This window comes from Monodon monoceros, unplaced genomic scaffold, assembly GCF_005190385.1.
Source record: "Monodon monoceros isolate NGI ecotype Baffin Bay Population unplaced genomic scaffold, NGI_Narwhal_1 Super_Scaffold_7, whole genome shotgun sequence".
NCBI classification, from domain to species: Eukaryota; Metazoa; Chordata; class Mammalia; order Artiodactyla; family Monodontidae; genus Monodon; species Monodon monoceros.
The window spans coordinates 5,543,453-5,557,903 of NW_021703784.1; the positions used below are offsets into that span (position 1 = coordinate 5,543,453).

At 41.2% G+C, this 14,451-nt stretch overlaps 1 pseudogene; it reads right to left on the minus strand.

The window, feature by feature from the left end:
- Positions 1 to 4,462: 4,462 nt before the first annotated feature.
- The window catches only part of LOC114886849, a 97,434-nt pseudogene continuing 87,445 nt past the window's right edge, over positions 4,463 to 14,451 (minus strand).

Below are 14,451 nucleotides of genomic sequence, written 5' to 3' on the forward strand. Positions count from 1 at the left end.
TATTAAGTGCCTATGTGGCACTTAGTAATAAGTGATGATGGATGCTGTGGAGATCTGAGGAGGCTGTTTGGAGGGGATGGAGCTTGAGGCAGATCTGTAAGGATGGAGGGTGTGTGTGTGTGTGTTTATTATATCCTCAGCATCCAGTACAGTGACTGGCAAGTCATAGGTGATCAATATATATTTTGTATGAATTAATGCACTGGAAAGAGAAGAAAAGACGAACGGAGGATGATGTGAACAGAGAGTTGAACAGGGCATGTTTGAAACCCAGTGACAGGATGCCGAGTGAGTGGAAAAAATCAGGCTGAATGGGGAGGGTGAGCGGAGCAAAAAGTAAACCCTTGCTAATTGTCAGGGGAAGTCCGGGCTGTCTGATGTCGCTGGCTGTGTTCATCAGGGCAGGGCATGCTAAGCGCAGATCCCTTTTCACTTTCTGAGCCAGTTTTCTCATTCCAGTGGGCTCTGGGAAAGTGTTGCTGGTATCACAGAGATCAAAAACCTGGGGCTGCAGATAAGCAAGGGGGGGTGAGTGCAGGGAAGCAATGAGGGTCACTGAGATAGGCCTCTATTGCTGAGCAAAGCCAAACAGTTCAGACCTTCATACCCCCAAAGTCAAACCCAAACAAAGCTGTAAAACGGGAGGGAGGGGCCATCAGGAGGGAGTCACGTGCCTGATGTGGAGAAATGCAGGGGGGCCAGAATGACTGGCTAGGACAACTGTCCTTTAATCGTGTTGCTCCTCCAGTAAGCGTGGAAATCTGTGGAAAATTTTGCCCTGTGTGTGAGATTCAGAATAAGCACCAGAATACCCGTGTTGCCCTTTGAGACCATACATGTAACTGATTGTTTATACCATAAACATTTATGGAGGGTCTGTTATGTGCTAGGCCTGTGTATCTGTACCCTGGTGCTTGTGTTTGAGCCACGGACTCTGTCCTTACGGAGCTTACAGTTTACTGCGGAGAGAGATAATAAAGAGGTAAATGAGGAAATAAGAAGAAAGGTGGAGAAATTGATTTCTTCTATCAAATATTCAGATGGATAAAAGATAAGGAATCGGAGTTCTAAAATAGAGCGTGACTGATTCTCCCTCCGGAAATTGGCCTGTTCTTGTACAAGAAGTAAGACTGAATTAAAAAAAAAAAAAAGAAACCAAAAACCAGAAAACCAAAATGAAAAATCAAAAACACAAAAAATCAGAGTATACCAAAGCTATGAGTGGAGCTGCTTTCAAGCAGGCTGTTTTTCAAACTAAACATGGGGCTACACGGCCCAGCACAAAGGTGCTAATGGAGAGATCGGTAGGGGATGTTTGACCGTAGATATGCTCTAGAAAAGACATCTCTGTTGAGCTGATGGCTACACTTAGGTGAATACGTGAGGGTTTCAGGGAAGCAGTGCTGACTAGTAAAATCTCTGGAGTCAGAAATATCTGGGCTCCTACTTTCCAGCTGGGTGAACTTGGAAAAATTTAGCCTCTCTAAGCCTGTTTGCTCATCTGTAAAATAAAGATATTACTACCTCCCAGGTGGTTAAAATAGATTATTATGTAACACATCTAGCACAGAGCTTGGCATATAGTGTGTGCATGAAATTGCATGCAATTTCAACCTTTATCCTTTGAGGTCCAAAGGGTGGGGGGTTGGTAGAGATGGAAAGGGTAGGGAAGCCAGGAGCAGAACTTAAGCAGGACAGAGAGTGGCATTTTCACAGGAGAATCGAAAGGGAACAAAAGACACAAAGATGTGTTTGCTGGCTGAGAAGCAAATTTGAATATTCTAATTGTCCAGATCCTTCTCTAAGAAACATTGCTGTAGGTAGCAGTCCGGTCGCTCTTCCCTGCAAGTGAAGCAGACTGGTCTCTTAGGAGCGCTGAAAGAATCCAGCCCCGAGTGCTTGGTCTTGATTGTTCATGGCTGAGGGGTGTGTTATTGAATATATATGGTTGTAGGTGTGCACACAAGCACAGGCATTTGTGGCTGAATCCCAAATTTATGCAGTGTGTCCTGATGTATAGGAAAATATTGCTTCTAGTCTATTCTTCTGCATGAGTCACTGTTCATTTAGTACATTTAGTAGGGTCAGTGTGTGTGTGTTTGTGTGTGTGTGTGTGTGTGTGTGTGTGTGTGTGTGCACATGTGCGTATGTGTGTCTTATACTTGCCAGTAAACAATGTATCAAAATTCTGGTTTAGAGGATCTTTTTGGTAAATAGTCTTTCAGCTGAATACCTGGTCTTTCAGATTCCCTTCCCTTTCCCTGTTTCTTCCCCAGATAGTATATGGGAATGCTTCTGTGACCTCAAGACAGGGAGGAAAAGAGAGCCTCAGATCTACCTGCCAGCCTCAACTCTTGCTGTCCTGCTTTGTGAACAGGCTGGTTTGAACAGTTCAGCCTGGTCATCAGGCTGGACTATGCCCCCCTGAGACAGGACTGGTTCTTTTCCATTTCCTGGAGCTTTGTTCTGGCTCCTGTTGCTAAAGTCTATGGTCCCAGCCATCTGGTCCCATTACTTAGTGGGTAGAAACTCCATGTTCTACTTTCTCGTTCCTCCTCTCCTGAGATTTGTGGGGCTTCAGGCCTTCTTTTTCTCCACACACACACACACTGAGGAGAGACAGAAGCAGGGTCTCAAAGCCCATCTTTCCAGCCACGCACCTCATCCAACGCTGTGTGCTCTCTCTCTCAAGCCGGCTTGTAAGCGACCCTGAGCTGATTGCCAGTCTTCTCTCACTCTCTTTTTAAAATTCTTAACAAATTTAATGCCAGCAATATTTAGAATACAATTATTAACTTACATTAAAGTATGGCTCCTAGCTTCCAAATTTTATTTATTTATTTAATTTAATTTTGTTGAAGTATAATTTATAATGTGTTAATTTCTTCTGTATAGCAAAGTGCTCAGTTATACACACACACGTATATATACATATGTATATATTCTTTTTCATATTCTCTTCCATTATGGTTTGTCACTGTATATTGAATATAATTCCCTGTGCTATACAGTAGGACCTTGTTGTTTATCCATCCTATGTATAATAGTTTGCATCTGCTAACTTCAAACTCCCACTCCATCTCTCCCCCACCCCCTGTCCTTCTTGGCAACCACAAGCCTGTTCTCTATGTCTGTGAGTCTTTCTATTTCATAGATATGTTGATTTGCATTGTAGTTTAGATTCCACACATAAGCAATATTATATGGTATTTGTATTTCTCTTTCTGGCCAGTTTTCTCAAAGAGCAGTAGTCCCAACCTTGGCCGTGCATTGGAATCAGCTGGCAAGTTTCTTCAAATCCTGATGCCTAGATCCTATGTCCAGATATTACATTGTAAGTGGTGTGTCTGGATCCATGGAAATGATGGGCAGCCAAGTTTGAGAACCACTGTCCAGAGGCTCACAGCCTCCAGATGAGGGCATGGGCCACAACCCCTTGCATTTTTGGAGTGTGTCTTGCCCATCCAGATGTTCCCATCACGTGCAGCCTACCACTGGAGGTTCCTCACTGTGGCAGGGAGTGGAGATGATGACACGAGCAGTGACTTCTCCATCCACGTCCTCCTTCCTCCTCTCCTCTCCAAAGCCAGAAAGGAAGGGACTCCACTTGGCTCTGTATTTTCTCCCCAACTCCCTTTACATCACACGTTTGAGTTCTTTTCACTCTGGCTTTTGGCAACTTAATAGTTAAGTCACTTAGCCAGTGATTTATCAACAGAAGCTTAAAGAATTTAGAAAAAACTTTTCTCTCATGATGATACTAGGTATTCAAGGCTATTATCTTGGGGAGAATTCAAAAATTTTATTTTTAAATTTCAAAAACAGAATATTTGTTTTTTATTTGTATTTCTGCTATAAAAATGCCTAAACTCTACTAAGGGAGATGAAACAATAGAGGAAAAAGGAGGAGCCAGTAATGTATATAATGCATAACATTTATGTATGTATGAGTTTGCTAGGACTGCCATAACAAAATACACAGACTGGGTGGTTTAAACAATGGAAACTTATTTTCGCACAGTTCTAGAGGCTGGAAGTCCAAGATCAAGGTGCATGCACGCACAATTTGTTTCCTCTGAGAGCCACAATGGAAGGAACTGTCCCAGACCTTATAGTTGGCCACCTTCTTTCTGTGTCCTCATACAGTTGTTTCTCTCTGCATGTGTCCCTGGTGTCTCTCTGTGCATCCAATTTAAGAATTTCTCTTCTTACAAGGACACCAGTCAGATTGGATTAGGACCCATCCTAATGGCAGCATTTTAACTTAATCACCTCTTTAAAGACCTTATCTCGAAATCTTTCTTTTTTGTTCACTATTTTGTTTTTTGGTTGTTTTTTTGGTCACACCGCACAGCATGTGGGATCTTAAGTTCCCAGACCAGGGATTGCACCCTACCCCCCTTGCATTGGAAGCATGGAGTCTTAACCACTGGATCACCAGGGAAGTCCTACCTTTCACTTTTTAACAGTTACAGGTCAACCAGGCAGAACCAAGCATCTTGTCTACATGGAAAATTAAATCCAGTTCACAGACGTTTTCAAAACACTTGTCTAATGTTTCCACAAATACTTGAATTAGATCTAAAATGCCAAGTTCACTTTCTGAAGAACCCCCACAAAAGACAAAATATAATGTTGCATAATGTCTATAAATCAGGTTGTTGTCAGATCCTCCAATTAATAATCCTCCTTCTAGGAAATTACAAACATTTTCATCTCTCTGAGATACCAAATGGAATGTTTCCCTGATGATTTGCTGTTGTGTATCCTCACTGTAGGGCTGGTAGAACTTAGGAGAGCCGTGGCTTCCCGTGGCTGTTAAAGATGAGGATCGCCTTGATCATGCCTGAGCCGGACCGACTGGGTGGGAGCTGGGGGCCAGGGCGGGGACGGGCGCTCGAGCCTTGCCTCGGAATCTCGCTGGCCATCCTTCCCTACCGGCCGGCTTCTGCACACGCGCGGGCGCCCCCCCGCCGCCCCCCCCCCGAGGTGCGGGGCGGGGCTTGGCTCTCAAAATGTTATTACATATCTCCTAATATGGTATGAGGGGTTAGGACTTCAACACAGGAATTTTGTGGGGACACAATTCAGCCCATAACAATATATTACTTAAAAGATAAAAAGGTGAGAGCTGGAACTTTTATGTATTTTTAGTACCCATATAGCTTGCAAAGAGCTTTTGTAATTATTATTTCATTTAATCTCAACAAATTCTTATAAAGTATTACTCTAATTTTATTTGGAGATGAGACAACTGAGGCACAGAGGATCTAGGTGACTTTGTTCAGGTCATTGAGATAATTACTAAAAGAGAACTTAAAACAAGTTAAGTCTCTGTGTGTGTGTGTGTGTGTGTTTCAGTGTAAGCAAGTAAGTCTGTGTGTGTGTGTTTCAGTGTGTCTGTGCCTCTATAGTATAGATTAAGCAGTAATAGAATAAAATGATTGAATAATAATACTCGGTCTGTATTATTTTTGGGGGGCGGAGGGATATCGAGAGGAATGACCAACACATTTGTACAAAATTAGTAAAATCCTAATACAAAAGAAAAATCAAATCCCAAGCTCAGTGTAAGATGGAGATCAGAGGGAAATATTGAATCAGTCCAGTCAGGTCCAGTCTGAACTATGGCATGAGGTTTACATTAAAGGAAACTCTTTAGGGTGAAGATAAATATCCAAACAAGTAAGACTAAATATTGGATACAATCGAGGTCCTTTACCCAGCTTCAGTAAACTAAATTGAGAGCACAAAATGAATTGGTATGATAATGTCCCACTAGATTTTTATAAAGTATTTTGAGTGAATTATCTCATTGAATCTTCACAGTGATCCATTAAGGAGGTTAAATATTATTACCATCTTTATTCTGTTTTTGAGAAGATTGAGGATCCTATAGTTTGAAATGCATTGCCAAAGATCAGCCAGCCAGTAAGTAGAGCTGGGATTAAAACCCAAATATGTTGGTTTGAGACTCCATGCTCTTTACTGTGCACTATACTGTTATGCATTTTCTTTAATTCTGCACCAGACAGAGATCTTTAAAGTGGACCCTATGATTTGGGTATCGTCCCATGCCCAGTGTCTAGCACACTGCCTGAAACCGAGCACACTGTCACTGCTAAATAAAAGGAATAAGTGAATTAAGCAGGGAAGCCTTCTGTTCAAATATAGAGGCCTGATTGCATGGGTTTGTCTTTTCTTTCATCAGAGTATATGAAACTTATGATAAAACAATTTTTAAAAGATAAGGAAGAGGAATAGGGTTATCAGGGATTTTGAGAAATTTCTGGAAGATGGAAAGCACATGTCAGGAGAATAACTGATGAAGTCAGGGAAGGGAGCCACAGTGAATATATGTACGGATGAAAATGCACAAGGATGCAGTTATCAGCCCATTTGGACCACAGAGTATCTCAGGTGTTGGAAATATGGTGCAAGAGTGAATACAGACTAAACAAAGAAATTAACTTATAGTTTGTCCATTGGATAATCTCTTCTCAAATGAATGAAGCCTACATAAGCCAGATGCTGTCTTCTCTAGGAGATCAAACAAACAAATGTGGAGAGGTTCCTTTCTAAAGAAACCTTAATGGCTCTACTGCAGGACTTCTCAACTGGGCATTTCTGGCATTTGGGGCTGGACAATTCTGTTTTGCAGTGGGTTGCCCTGTGCATTGTGGAGTGTTTAGTAGTATCCGTGGCTTCGTCCACTAGAAGCCATTGGCATTCATTCCCCCTCAGTTTTGACAACAAAAAACATCTCCGAAACTGCCAGATATCCCCTGGAGGGCAAATCATTCCTGGTGGAAATGACTTCCACATCCTTTCACTTAGGAGACCCCCAGTGTAATGTCCAATTTGTGCTTGATTACCTAATTCAAAGGTTGACAGTATTCAGAACATCGAATCAGGTTTTTTTTTTAAAATTACTTCTCTACTAAATATGAAAAAACAAATATTTGAGGAAATATAGCATAATATAAAAACAAGTGCTATGATAACATAATCAAAGAAAAAACCCTTATTACTTAAAAATGTCATTTTATATAACAAGTTTAAAAAAGATTGGATAGCAAAGTCTAAGAAACCTCCAAGAGTGTGTAATAAAATGCAGAGATAGAAAATATGACAAAAGGTCAGAGATATGACAGATAAGTCCAGGAAGTCAATATCTGATTAACAAGTTTCCAGAAAGAGAGAACTGTGTACATAAAGGGAAAATTATGAAAGAACTAATTTAACTATCCAGATCTAAAGTATACATCTCAATTATAATGACATCTGAATGTCTAGTACAGTCAATGAAAAGATGGCCATCCTTAAACACATTATTGTGAAATCACAGAATACCAAAATAAAGAGAGATTATAAAAGGTGAGAGAGAGAGAGAGAGAGAGAGAGAGAGAGAAAGAATGAATAGTTTATCCCCAAAAGAAACAAGATAGAAGATATTGGAGCAATGACATTATATTTCTTAGGGAAAATGAGTTTTCAGCCTAGAATTCTATATCCAAACAAACACTAAATTGTTCTGGTAAAAATAAATATAATTTTTCAATTTAAGGAAGAAAAATTTCCTGACACACTCATTTTTATGAAGCTTCTTGAAGAAATGCCTCTGTTGGCTAGGATGCCTTTTAGTGAAAGATCATAAAATTCCAACTCAACTGGCTTACACAGAAAGACACAGATTACCTCAAATAACAGAAATCTAGAAGTGGACGGTTGACTCAGCTGTTACTGAACTCAGGTCTGGCTGCTCACCACTCAAAAGCCAATACTTGAGAGGCAAGTGTTGGTAGAAAGGAAAGTTTGCTTTATTCCAGAGGCTGGCAACTGTGGGAGAAGGCAGATTCATGTCCAAAGGCCAACTCTCCTCTATTGATCAGTGGGCAAGAACTTTTAAAGGAGAGTTTCAGGGGTGCACCAGTGGAGGGAGGGGGCTACACGTAGAAACAGCACAGTCAGCTCTGACAGTCATCTTGAAATTGGTCATGCGGTGGTCTGACCAGCATCATCTTGATTGTTCTAAGTACAATTAGTCTTCAGTTCCAGGGTCAGTTTGTTCCCATTTCTTTGAGGCCAGTTCTCAGAATTGTGGCAGCTTATGTCATGGCTACAGCCTGGTCATCATGCAGTTAACTTCTTCCACCTGGTGGGGGTTTCAGTATGTGTAAAACAGCTCACAGGGTATGGCTCAGAATATTATCTATAGCTCTTGAGGAGGAACTAAAAGACCTTGAACTAAAAGTCCTTTGCTTACTGACTAAACTATTATTATTTTTCCCTGTTTGACTGCTTTTCCTTTGTTTCTGCATTTTCTCATTTGTCTGATTACATTTATTCTTTGACTAAAGTTTTTCTACAGACGAAAGGCAGGTTGAGGACATTGGTGGAGGGAGTCTGTCCATAGGGCCCTCTCCGATTCACTATATCACCAAATTTTTAAGTTCTTCCCATCTTCCTATTCTGTCATTCTTGATGAGTTGCATAGTCCTTGGATAGCTCCCCTCTTGTTAGATGATGATTTCTGCAACTAGATGTTACATATGGATATGATACTGGACAGAGGAAGAAAGAACATTCTATTCTGTGGGTCTTTTTTTCTTTTTTTAATTAAATACTTCATTGGAACGTCCCTCAGCAAGTTTTCCCTCATGTTTCATTGTTCAGAATGGAATATATGCCCACTCTCAAACCAGTCATTAGCAAGGGAAGAAGTATTAACATGATCGACTTAGCAAAGTGTAGGATCAGTAGGAGAAGGGTGGGATACTGGAATAAAAACAAGATTTTGTTAGAAAGAGGGATGTGTGTCTGCTACAATGCAGCAGCAAATTTGGGATTAAACTAAAAAAGAAGACAGGATCCAGGTATGGTGGAACTGATCCAGGAAAGGAGAAAGGAGAAATTCAGGAAGAACAATGCACAAGGCCCAGAGAGCACAGGTCTAGGTTGGATCAGAGGGACCTAGGTAGGAGACATCTGTGTAAAAAGAGAAAATAAGTTTTGATAAAAATTTTTGTTATGATAATGGCAAAAAATAGGCATTTGAAATTCTAGAAAAAGTGTTGTAAGAAAGGACTGCAACCATAAAAACACTACTTAATTCTGCTGTGTTCAATATTGGCATGGCCACGAAACCAGGGACACCATTGGTTACTTCCAACTTCCAGAATCCATCAGCAAAAGCTGGTTACAGAAGAAAGGTAACAGCAATCACTTTTTTTTTTTTTTTTTTTTTTTTTTGCGGTACGCGGGCCTCTCACTGCTGTGGCCTCTCCCGTTGCGGAGCACAGGCTCCGGACGCGCAGGCTTAGCGGCCATGGCTCACGGGCCCAGCTGCTCCGTGGCATGTGGGATCCTCCCGGACCGGGGCACGAACCCGTGTCCCCTGCATTGGCAGGCGGACTCTTAACCAATGCGCCACCAGGGAAGCCCAGCAATCACTTTTGACAGTATGAAAGAAGTGTATATGTGAGAAATTGGGAGAGGCAGATGGGGGAGAAGAGCTGAGAGCTCAAGGAGAGAGCAGGGATGCTAATAATCTTATCTGACAGAGTGGCCAGACAAGCAATCAAAAGATACTCTCTTTAGTTGGTGGAACAAGAAAAAAAAGAATAAGAAGAAATGGTAAAAAGGTAGAGAATATAGGAGATAACATAAGGATTTACTAAGATATTGGGTGCAGGGGAAGATAGGGTGAGGTTATGTGAGCTAATTATCACATCTGCAATTCAAAAGATAATGGATAGAATGAATCAGAAGTAGGGGTAAAACATATAATCTAGAGATATGGCACCAACAGGAGAGAACAGCCAGAGTTAAAAATGTTTGCTCTGGGGAGGGAAAGTGGGCTGGAGGAATGCGGACAGAGGCCTATCCTTCGTAAGCCCTTTTTATTATCTTTTATTTCAATCTTGTGCACACACTGTCATTTGATAGCTGAAAGTGTTGTAAAAATGATTTATTTTTACTTTCTGCCATAAGGTAGATACATTTTGTATTACGCATTTTCCTCTTACAGCTGCCTCCTAGACATTTTCTTTGACATCACATAACCTTTATAATGATTCAATTAATGGTTATATATTAGTATTTTGTATTATTTCTTTGGAAGTACTGATCCATTCATTCATGTTCTCTCAGTCTCCCAGTGTCTGTGAAGAAACCAAAAGAAGTTGAAGCTTGGGGGTAGCAGCAGATGTCCAAAGAAAAAAGGTTTTTTTTCTTTGGAAATAACCAAAACTTAAAGTGACCCTCATTAACCCCATGCATTAACCAAGTTCAAAGCCCAGGCAGAGGGGTGCGGCCCTCCTTGCTCATGCAGCAGCCCTGGAGTGGGGGGCTGCATGCACCCCCTGAGACCTGCAAGGCCAGAGGGTGTTCCCTGGCAGCCTGGACAGCATCAACCCACGGCTGCCCTTTGCACTGCCACTGTCTCAAGTTCATTTGAAATGGGGGCTGCCAGAAAGATGAGGCTTCATTTGCAAAGCAAGGGCATGTCTTTAATTATCCTTTAGATCCATACAAAATCGAGGCGGGTGGGGATAGATTTATGGCTTTAGATTCTCTTCTTTGCCATTTATAGAACAGTATTTATCAGGTGTAGGGCACATGGCAGCGCTGAGGCGTGCCAGACGGGATCAAAAGCAAAGCATAAAAACCTTCCCCTTTCAACAAACCTAATCTCCCCCTTCTATCTATAAATGGCCACATTAACCTCATGGCTCAGAAGAGAGATTCATTCTGGCATTTTGCTGTCTGAGGAATCAAGAGCAAGTGGGAGGCTGGCTTCTGTGTGCCAGGCCTGTCTTGCCTCCCCTTTGATGTTTCCCTCAGAACTGAGTCATGGCCAACAGCACTGGGGTGGGGTGCTCTGCATGGCCATGGTCTTGAGAGCATCCCTTTCCCAGGAGGCATTTACATCCCTCCTAGGAGAGCATCAGATGGGAAATGGCTGGCAACACAGCCATGAATCATTCATTCATTCAGTGCTGTTTAGTTAGGTCCCATATGTCCCACACGTTTCCAGGGGGTAATAGATTCTAAGGAAGCAGAAGACATGATTTATTCCTTGAGAAAGCTTCAATGTTACTTGGCAAGAAAGTCCTGCCCATAATGGACTCAGATCATTAAAGCAATTTTTGTTGTTCTTGAGTTTTGGGAAAGAGTTGTTCATTATTGGGGCTTCAGAATGAGTTGGGTATCGCCTAGAATGTATGACGTGGGCTAAGCCTTGAAGGCTGGGTAGAACTTGAATAGAAAAGAGGAAAAGAGAGAGGTAGAGATCATAAACAAAAGCCCCGAGGCCAGCATAAATGTGGCATGCTTCCAAGAGGAGAGCAGGCAGTACCTGGTAGAAACATCTTTGGGACTCAGCGGTTTCTGGGTGTGTGTCCCATTCTCCTGAACTGTGGCTTGCTGACCAACAGAAACCTGCAGATTCAGGAAGCATAAGTACCTTTGCTTCTCCAAAACAAAGTAACCTTTTCCTTGACTCTTCTGCTTCCATAGCTATGGAAGGTATTTTGCTTTTCTTCTTTCTGCAAATTGGAGATGCGTCATCCCTGAATTAGGGTATCACAGTGCAAAATCTTAGAAGCATAGAAACCTTGAGTTTCTCTAGAATGTAAGCTCCGTGAAAAGGAAGAGGTTTGTTGGTTTTCTTCTCTCAACGTCTAGAGCAGCCCCTGGCACGGAGCAAGAGCTCAGTGAGTCGGTCTTACTGATTAACAAAAGAATGAAAGCCTAGCCTTCCGCACAATTCAGGAACATCTGGCTTCTGCACTGAGAATCAGAAGACTCAATTTCTGGTCTTTCACTTTGACTCTTATTAGCTTGGGGCCCATCATCCCTCATAACTCAGTTTGCTCATCTTCCAAATTAAAATATTAAAACATATTTTTTACATACCCCACAAAATTGTGTGGATCAACTATCCACTCAATGTATTATTTATTTATTTATTTTAACATCTTTATTGGAGTATAATTGCTTTACAATGGTGTGTTAGTTTCTGCTTTATAACAAAGTGGATCAGCTATACATATACATATGTTCCCATATCTCCTCCCTCTTGTGTCTCCCTCCCACCCTCCCTATCCCACCCCTCTAGGTGGTCACAGAGCACCAAGCTGATCTCCCTGTGCTATGCGGCTGCTTCCCACTAGCTATCTATTTTACATTTGGTCCACTCAATGTATTTTAATTTATTTAATTGCTCTGTATGAGGTTCTGGGAATATTAAATAACTTTAGCTTTCAAGGAATTTAGTCTAGTGAAGAAGACAGAAAAACAGACAAACAAACAAAACATTGCAAGTCAGTGGGATAGCGTATAAAACAGTGGCACACTCAGAGTATTGTGAATGCACAGAAGAGTGACAGCTGACGCAGGCTGGGGCTACAGGGAAGGTTTTCGAGACATGACAGTTGTTTGGGTCCCTTGGATCAGGTTACAGGTTACCTGGGGTAGGTGTAAGTGAGTGCAGCACTTCAAGGCAGTGGGTAGGGGTGAATGCCCAGATGCCCAGGGCTTAGACAATCAAAGGGTTGGGTGGAAGTGTGTATCTATATACAGCTGGGCACAAACTGAGTATGTACAGATCTGTGCAGGGATTGGCAATAAGTTGTTCTGGTGAAACTAAGCAGTAGAAATCATGAAAAACATTAATTTCTTCATAATGACATTTGGACTTTATTTAGCAAAGGATTATAAATTGTGTGGAACATTATCAGATTAGCATCTTAGAAAAATCACTGGAAGCCTATATGAAGGATGGTTGGGGAGATGAGACTGGAAAAACATTGATGGCAAAGGAAATTGGTTAGGGAGCTACTGGAACATCTGTGGGAAGGATGAGGGGGAAACCGAGGTACTGAAATCGTGTTAAGGGGGTAAAAGAGTTGATGGGTGGATTAGAAGAGACTGAAAAGATGGACTCAGTAGTGACTGACAGCCTGTGGGAACAGGGTAATTCTCAGGTTTGTGATTTAGGTGACTGATTGGGTAATGGTAAACCAGACTATGATAGCTGGATGTCCTCAGTGGGTGAATGATGTCGTGTCCAGTCAAACAGACCTATTTTACATATTTGTTTGATATTTAGTTAGACAACTCTGCACTGGGTGGAGAAGTAGAGCACCTTGTGAATGCTCTCAGCCTTTCCTCTACTGTCCTAAGCAAGTCACCTCTGGCTTCAAACCATCTTATTCCACCCAAACTAAAAGGAGAAAAAAAAAAAAAAAGGCATCTCTCTTTGGAAGGACGTTCAGTGAGCATCTCTTTTGAATACTTACCTTCTACTAAAAGAGATATATTTGACATTTCTCTCTGAGAGGGAATCTGGTAGATGTGGATTTTCTCCATTTGTTTCCAGTAATCTTTTAGCTATTGCAAAAGGTTCTTTCTCTCACAGACTGGTGGTTGCCAAGGGGGAGAGGGTTGGGGGAGGGATGGAATAGGATATTGGGCTTAGCAAATGTAAGCTTTTATATATAGGATGGATAAACAGCAAGGTCCTACTGTATAGCACAGAGAACTATATTCAGTATCCTGTGATAAACCATAATGGAAAAAAATATAAAAAAAGAATGCATATATATTATATTATATATATATATATATAACTGAATCACTTTGATGTTCCATAGTCATTAACACAACATTGTAAATCAACTATACTTCAATAAAAGAAAAGATTCTTTCTCTGAACAACTTTTTGTCTGGTCTGCTGCATGATGGTTTGGATTACAGTGTTATTTATTAAGATGGGGAAGGTGGGATAAGCAATAAATCTGGGAGTGGGGTGGTGGGGATTGGTGTGTGGTCAGGGAATTCAGTTTTTGATCTGTCAGCCTCTGAGACATCCATGACATGTTTAGAGGGTAGTTGGATGTTTATAACTGGAGCTTAAGTCAACAGAGTCCAAAGCTTCAGAGAAGGCACACAAAATGTCCGTGTCCTTTGGCCTCAGCAATAAAGAGATCATTGGTGACTTTTGCTATTGACACCTATGGAAGCTGGATTTTAGTATTGGGGTATTTACGAAAGGGAAGTGAAAATTAGACAAAGTGATCATGGACAATACAATATACGATACATTTTCTAGGATGTTAAACTATTTTCTATTAACTTCCTATTATGAAGGATGATTTAGTCCTCAAACCATCTCTGCCATATACACATATTTTCCCATCCTTTCTTGCAATATAGTTCTAAGACAGTTTTTGTTAGCACAGTATTTGATCTCCACATTTTTCCATGACTATGCCCATACTATGTGCAGCTGAGCCATGTAGACTACTATGGTTTTATTTCCTTTCTTGTACAATACATTTGTGTTTCCTCTGGAATTAATAATTTTTATGATTTTTTTGTTTAGTTTTCTGCATACCTAGAACAAAACCAATCCAAAACACTGTCAAGAGTATTAATTTTCCCTCA